Source organism: Canis lupus, chromosome 21 (genome assembly GCF_003254725.2).
Source record: "Canis lupus dingo isolate Sandy chromosome 21, ASM325472v2, whole genome shotgun sequence".
NCBI classification, from domain to species: Eukaryota; Metazoa; Chordata; class Mammalia; order Carnivora; family Canidae; genus Canis; species Canis lupus.
In genome coordinates, this window is record NC_064263.1 from 50,805,125 (window position 1) to 50,812,647 (window position 7,523).

At 42.8% G+C, this 7,523-nt stretch overlaps 1 long non-coding RNA gene across 2 annotated transcripts; it reads left to right on the forward strand.

Moving 5' to 3' along the window:
* The first annotated feature begins 1,223 nt into the window (after nucleotides 1-1,223).
* LOC112667984 (uncharacterized) lies at nucleotides 1,224-7,009 on the forward strand. 2 transcript variants are annotated; one of them, XR_003141367.3, is made up of 4 exons: nucleotides 1,224-1,456; nucleotides 5,855-5,984; nucleotides 6,106-6,234; nucleotides 6,375-7,009. It is a non-coding gene; the product is annotated as an uncharacterized LOC112667984 (long non-coding RNA). The 2 variants fall into 2 exon arrangements; XR_003141366.3 differs by having other exon boundaries at nucleotides 1,227-1,456; nucleotides 6,106-7,009.
* The last annotated feature ends 514 nt before the right edge of the window (nucleotides 7,010-7,523 follow it).

The window sequence follows — 7,523 nt, forward strand, 5'->3', positions numbered from 1 at the left end:
ATCTACTGAAAAATAAATCTAGTCATAGCACGTTGACAGGTGATAAAAAGCATATTAAATAATAATAATATAATATGATAGTAACATGTTTTGTGATTGCCCCAAAAATGCATATTAGTCACGTGACAGAAAGTCGGGAAACGTGTATATGGATGTGGGATTTCACGTGGTGACTACCTTTTCTAGTTGCTTATCTCTATATTCTTACTTCTCTTTCATGGCCCTGACATCAATCCTGACTTCCAACCTGGTACTGATCTCCAGGGACTCATAAGTGTCCTTCCCATATTTGGCTGCCCTGGTGCACGTTGTAGGGGGAGGTCTACTCCCTCTCAGGCTACCTCTGGGCTTTAACCCCTATAAATGTCTGATTTTCAATGCCCGGGAGGGAAGCAATGGTGCAGTTTCACTTTAGGTGTGTCAGGCGGGAGACGTCTATGCTAGTTGGGACAGCACCACGGACGGAGGGGCTTATGCAACAAAGGTCAATATTCTTACAACTTTGGAGGCTAGACGTCCAAACTCAAGATGTCGGGAGCGCTAGAGCCTTCTGAGGCCTGTCTTCATGGCTTGTGAATTACTGTCTCCCCTTTGTGCCTCCATGAGGTGTCCCCTCTGTGTGTCCATGCTCTACCCTAATCTCTTCTTCCAAAAACACCACACGTATTGGATTAGGGCCACCTTAGTAAGTCCATTTTAACTTCAACAACGAAACAATCTCTTTAAAGATTATCTCCAAATATAGTCACATTCAGAGGTACTGGAGATTATGACTCCCACATATGAATTTGGGGGGATCCCGGGAGAGTGACATAATTCGGCCCATTATAACGTCCATCCTCGGTAAGATTTTCAGAGAATGCTCGGCGGCTGAGCAGGGCCCACTGGCCTGGAGGCAAACACTCGGGGGTCGTTCACGCGCAACCATAAATGAGCTCACCCTAGGAGAGCAAGTAGACGAGGAGTCAATGACGGGGCGGGGGAGGGGGGACAGAGGGAGAGGCAGGACTCAAAAACTAGGGCAATAATAAGAGAATGGGGACTGGCAAGTTTGAAGGCGAGTGGCCCACAACGCGAAGCGCACGTCGGAGAATGCATGGCACGGGCCGTGCTCCCACAGCCTCTCTCACCTTGTACCTCCCCCTCGGCTCCAGGCCACCATCACGACTCTAACTCCCTCTAAGGTTTATCTCCTTCAGTGACCTTCAAATGCTTCAGAATCAGCAGCACAGAACTGTTCTGCGTGCTCCAGAGTTCTGTGGCCTCCGTCCCTTCGGGCACGTTTCCTCCCACACGGGACATTGTTTCAAGGACAATGTCCGCCTTAGCAATTTCTCTCTACGAAGTTGATTTCTGTGTCCACCTATTGCCCTGGGCTGTGGACTCTTCAGGGAAAATCTCTACGATTTATGTCCGGCACCCTTTGGAGCCTACCGTGCTGCCTAGTATATAGCAGGTACTCAAAAAATGGCTTTTTGAATGAATGAACTAATGCTGTTTTGTACCAAGCAGAATAAAATAAGAATTTATTTATTTATTTATTTATTCATTTTATTTTTATTATTATTTTTTTTATAAAATAAGAATTTAGCAGCTGACGTTTGAAAAAGTCCATGCTCCTGTCTTTCCTGCTTGGGGGAAGGGATGAGTTTTAAAGACAGTGACGTTCCCATCTGTCAGACATGTCTTGTCCTTCTTTAATGCGGTCACTTTTTACAAGGAGAGACAGTTACTCGGGATTCAGGTATTTTCATACACTTGGATTATTATGTCTGGAATTTAATATTGTTGTGTCCTTTGATATTTACTTCAGGGTCAATAGACACGTAACCATCCTCTCTATTTGTGTCCAATCTAATCACTTAGCAGGAGGGTTAGACCAAGCACAGACTGGCTTTTGAAGCTTTAGGAATGATTTTTCAAAAAATTTAATGCTATAAATATTCTCCAGATGTACTAACGTGTGATAATTATTACTTAATGTTTTAATCTTAACATACGATTAATCTCTGAATATAACCTAGATGCTATACATATTACATTAGAGGTTTGTACAGGACACAAACATCTTTCTACGATGTTTTATTGTAATTAAATGTACAGATAAGGGAAGGTACTGATTCCTTCAAGACCTTCATCAAAGTCAAATTGGAATTTCTTTATGGGGTAAGGACGTAAAGGCATCTCTGTAATACAGTAGTGTAATATATGACGCTTTTCAAAGCATTTCCATACCTATCAACTCATGTATCAGCTCTGGGATGGTTTGGCTAATGTCATTATGACCATTTTATGCATTAAAAAGTTCAGACACAAAGAGATTTTTTAAGAAGACCTATAACAAGTTGTCCGATCTATGACAGAAACCGGTCTCCTCTCCTCCATGCCATGCACTTGCAAAGATCTTAACTAAATAAATCTCATTCCAAAATAATCAGTGACTGGATTAAATGACCTTTAAGGTCTCTTCCAATGCTGAGATCTAGGAGTCCCCAGATAAATATATTCCTTACAATAGACCTTCTATAGCAACCTCTATTTTTTCTTTTTATTAGCCGTAGTACTTAATGGTTAAGAACCTGTGATCTGAAATGAATCAGAGTCACAGTATTCCAGATAGGTCACTATAACATTGCTTTAAGCAAGTTATATATATATTTTTTTCTGAATTTCCATTTTCTCATCTCCAGTTTCTGGGTAATAATAGTAACTACTTTCTGGAGTTGTTACGAAGCTTAGATGAAAACACACGCATGGACGGACACATATATATACACGTGCATATACGTGCATATACGTGTAAAGTTCTTGGCAAAGTACCTAGGACATATTAAGCACTCAATAAACATTAGATGCCACAATTAATGTTGCTTTGCTACTATTATCATCCTTATTACATTCCAGGGTATATTTGTACTTTTAGACTATGTTCCAAGGATATGGAGAAGAAACTAATTAAATGTCTTCCCTATATGAATTATAGGGAGTTATACTAAATCACGAAATATAGTTAGCCAATTGATCATTCATGTTCTAAAAAATAGAGCATTTAGATGCCCTGGAACAGGAACCCAACCATGAATTAAAATATCTAGTCTCTTCACTGTAATAAAGACAAAATCTCTAGTGGAAATGACTTACTGAGGATTTATTAAAACTTTCTTGTGGGAAAAATATTCAGAGGATTTCGATATAGTTTAAGAAGGAAATATGCAGAATCAGAACTTAAATCTCAACGCTTTGATCCTTCTTTCTAAAATTCAATAGAAGTCCCGTCAAGAAATATAATCCATTTGAATATTTACCAGACCTTATGCTAGGGTGAGATGGGTGTCAAATCTCAAATTAGAAAGTCTGCTTCTTAGTTAACCCCCTTTGGATTTGGTTGCAGCATTTCCTGTTATTTGCATTGAAGGGAGCACAAAAGCTTAAATGTCAGTGATGGAAACTGGCAAAACTGGTGGAAATGAAAACACAACAGCCCAAGACAGAAGCGAAAAACCACTTCTTTGGCTATTAAGAATACAATTAAAGTAAAGCTTTAAGATAGCATTTCTATCAAAGATTAAAGAGATGGATATTTAAAAATAAATAAATAAATAAAAACCCAAAAAAACAAAAAAGAGATGGATTTTAAATCCCTATTATGAAGCACATGGATATGTATATCCTATCAATTACTCCTTCTACAACCTTACAACAAAAGAATATTATTCCTTATCAACCTAAAATGGCGCAGAGATTCTCAAAACGGGATGCATTTCAAAGATGCACCTATGACACCTCATCAATTGATAAGCACGCCACCTATGAGCATATCATGGCTTAATGTCACTAGCAGGGCCCCAGTGATCCAATCCCTAAAGCAAACAACCGGCGTAGATGTCTAGGGATGTTCCTGAATCTTAACCTGTACCCCCAGAGTTCCCAGCCTAGTATGGATTTCAACGTGAGGATGAGAAAAAGGAGGAGAAAGACGGTAGTTGACTCCAAACAATACTTTGAAGCACAAAATCAACTTCCCTTCAGAAATACTTGCTATCCTTCCAAAAAAGAATAAGAATAATAATAGGAAAGGAAAGGAAAGGAAAGGGAAGGGAAGGGAAGGGAAGGGAAGGGAAGGGAAGGGAAGGGAAGGGAAGGGAAGGGAAGGGAAGGGAAGGAAAGACTTAACTTTCAATATCTCAATTACAGTTTAAAGGACGCTGTTGTGTTTGGTTAAGGGAAAGTACAGATCCATACAACAAGGTCCAACATATTAGAGTTAACTGCTCCATATTCTCTCCCACATCGGCCTGCCCCCCAGACTAGCGGAGGCTAAAATGGGAAGGAGCTCAAAATTATAAAAGCTCGTGCACAGTTTCACAATCTGTAGGTTGTCTCCTTCCGTGTCACGTCTACTCCATACACAGTCATTATCTCCTCCCCACAGTATTCACTGTCTTTTGTGCTACGTTCCTTTACCTAATTGGGATTCTGGGATGTGCAGTTCCCCTTTGTTCACTTCAGCATCAAAACTTCATTGGGCTCCTTTTATGTGCCGGGCAACGTACTAGGGGCTGGAAATATAAATTTAGCAAATCCGCGTGCTTACATGCTGGTACTGAAAGGTGGCTACCGTGCTTGAACTGGCCCAGGATTGGCAAATACGGAGAACGGGGAGAACTGTTAGAAGCACTAGCTTCAGCCTGTCAACATTCAAATCTTGAGTCAGCCTGGTTGTTTGACTTTGGGCAAGTAATTTATGCCATCTGTTCCAGTTTCTGCATCTTAAAAAAAAATGAAGATAATAATAGTTCCTAGCACATAAGGTCATGTGAAGATTCAAAAAGAGAGTACAGACTGATAATCTAGAACAATTCCTGACATAGGATAGGTGCTCAGTAAGTGCCGGTACGTCTTTTCTTGCAAAGCTGACTAGTAGTTGTGTTGGCGGATGTGACACAGGAAAGCAAAAGGGTCATTAAGGACTAACATCTGTGAAAGGAAGCGGAGAAGTAGGATTGATCAGAGGGAGGCAGCTCTGCCAGCCCATCTAGCAGCTCCGGAGCACAGAGTGCCTCCTCTGGGAGTCCCAGATTGGGCAGGAATGTCCGGGCTCTTATGCCACAGCCCTGCTCAGGGACTGAAAAGGGGCTCCCCAGAGGAGCATGACCTCGGGTCAAAAGATGAAACAGACCCTGAAGGATCCTTAGGCCAGTAACTGACCAGACTTCGGGCAGCTGCGCAGCAATTCTTTCCTCAAGGGAGACTGGGTCACGCAGCCACTGTCTGGCGTTCTGGCTCAGAAGGATCACGAGGAAGTCCTGGAACTCGATGGGCACAGGCATGTGGGGACATCATGAGTGGTTAAGACGTCAGCCATGGCTCTTGAGCAGAGAGAGTCTCAACCCGCCAGGAATTTGCTCTACTCAAATAGATTGTTGCAAAGGCTCCTCTACTTTGGACAAATTCAGTTTTTTATTTATTCTTTCTGCCGTAGCTTCTCTGAGACCCCAAGACCTACAGGTGGACACTAACCCCAGAATGCTGCTGCTCCCTAGATAGTGCAGTACATACCATGCTCTCCTAAGAGAGGGGTAAGCTGTGAACCGTCCACATTTATAGACCCTACATCATTGCTCAAGTCTCCACCCCCAGCTTTGGCTCTATGAGTCCTTCCCAGAACTTCATCCGAGGCCCAGAGTTTCTCAGCTGCATTCAGATTGTCAGGTAAGGTCTGGAAGAATGACAGCTTGAGTTAGGGCACCGCTCATTATTTACACCCTACTTTATTGCAAAATAGGTTTAAAGAATCTTCAAAAACACTATAACTAGGCTACTTCATCTAATAAAAGACTTTTATCTAAATTAGTGATGTGTTGGCCTAAGAAACTGACGACATACGGACAGAGTGTAACTGCTGGGGAAGTTTCTCAGAAAAGAGACTTTGGGTAAGAAGAAATGCTACCAGGGAACAAAATCAGAGTCATCTTCTCAAACAGGTAATGGATCAGTTAGCACTTACGTATTTTCTTGTTGTTTTGCAGCTGTGCTTTCGGTAGGGGGGAATCTGTGATTTAGTAAGAGGGCTCATTTCCGCTGTCCATCGTATTTCATTTATAGGTGAGCGCAGTGAGGATCCGGGCTGTGATGGTGTGTGTTCAGCTGCACCTGCCCGAGAGCAGGAAGGCCGAACAGCTGACAGCGGTATCTAGTTCCAGCTCTCACCTGGTGGCAGCCACCTGCAGGGAGGTAAATCTAGGAAGAAACTAAACGTCTTAACTGCAATTTTAAAGTCTTAAACCTCCAAACTCCAAGTACACAAGGGAACTAAAACAACCCTAATGTTGATATCTGAATTTCAAATTTCAAATGTGCTTCCATTTTTAAAGGTTTGTGCTTGTGAAACATTCCTGGTGGTCAGGGACAGTGCCTAGAAGGGAGCTGCTTTCTCAGTTCCATGAATGCTTGTGGACTGCAGGAAACAAGGTAAAGCTATCCTCCGTCCTTGAGGCCCACGAAGCAGATTTATCAAGTTTAAGACTAACACCCGTCATCTACCATGTGTTGATCCCTGTATCTTCACTGTGACTCCAAACCATCCCGTCTTCATTCTTCTCCCACTTACCCACCATCCTCACTCCCCTAAACATCATCAACTTCTCGCTGCTTCCTGAGCCCGTTAAGACACCTGCCCCTGACCTTCTTCCCAACAGCCTGTAAACACAGCTGAGCTCAACGGGGACACCCATCAAAATCCCTGGTTTGAGCTTCCCACCCCACATCTCCCCCTGGACGTTTAGACTGCAACTCACTCTTAAGGTCAAGAATGTAAGGATCCAAGAGGTGAACCTTGGGATAGTTTCAATTAGACTGCTAATGGGATTCCTTCAAAATGTCACAGCCATAGTCAGGGGCACCTTTCCCATTTCCAGGCAACAAAGCACCAGGGAATACTCTGTGACTCATCCTCAGCAGCTGGTTCGAGGCCACCTGAGCTCCACAGGCTGAACTGGTGGTGGTGGGGGGGGTGGGGGGGTCTGTCTCCTTTCATTTATTTGACAGAGTTTTCGGAATAGTCAAGTACCAGGAGAAATGAAAATTGCAGTCACAGCTCTAACCTTCTAAAGAGACACGAGGTTACTTTCGGGCAAATTTTGATCTCAGGAAATTGGGCTTTTAGGGCTTTCCAAACTCATTTTTTTTACAACCTTCTTGCTCTATGATGTTCCTAATTATCCCACTTCAACTCTCTGCTAACAGTCCCATGTCGGAAAATATCTATGAACATCTGAGGAGGATGCTCTGACTCCAGCAAGGATTAGGGGTTCCCTTTTCAGTGATCTTACTGGAACATACTGTAGTCTATTTTTTTAATAATAAATTTATTTTTTATTGGTGTTCAATTTGCCAACATACAGAATAACACCCAGTGCTCATCCCGTCAAGTGCCCCCCTCCGTGCCCGTCACCCAGTCACCCCCACCCCCCGCCCTCCTCCCCTTCCACCACCCCTAGTTCGTTTCCCAGAGTTAGGAGTCT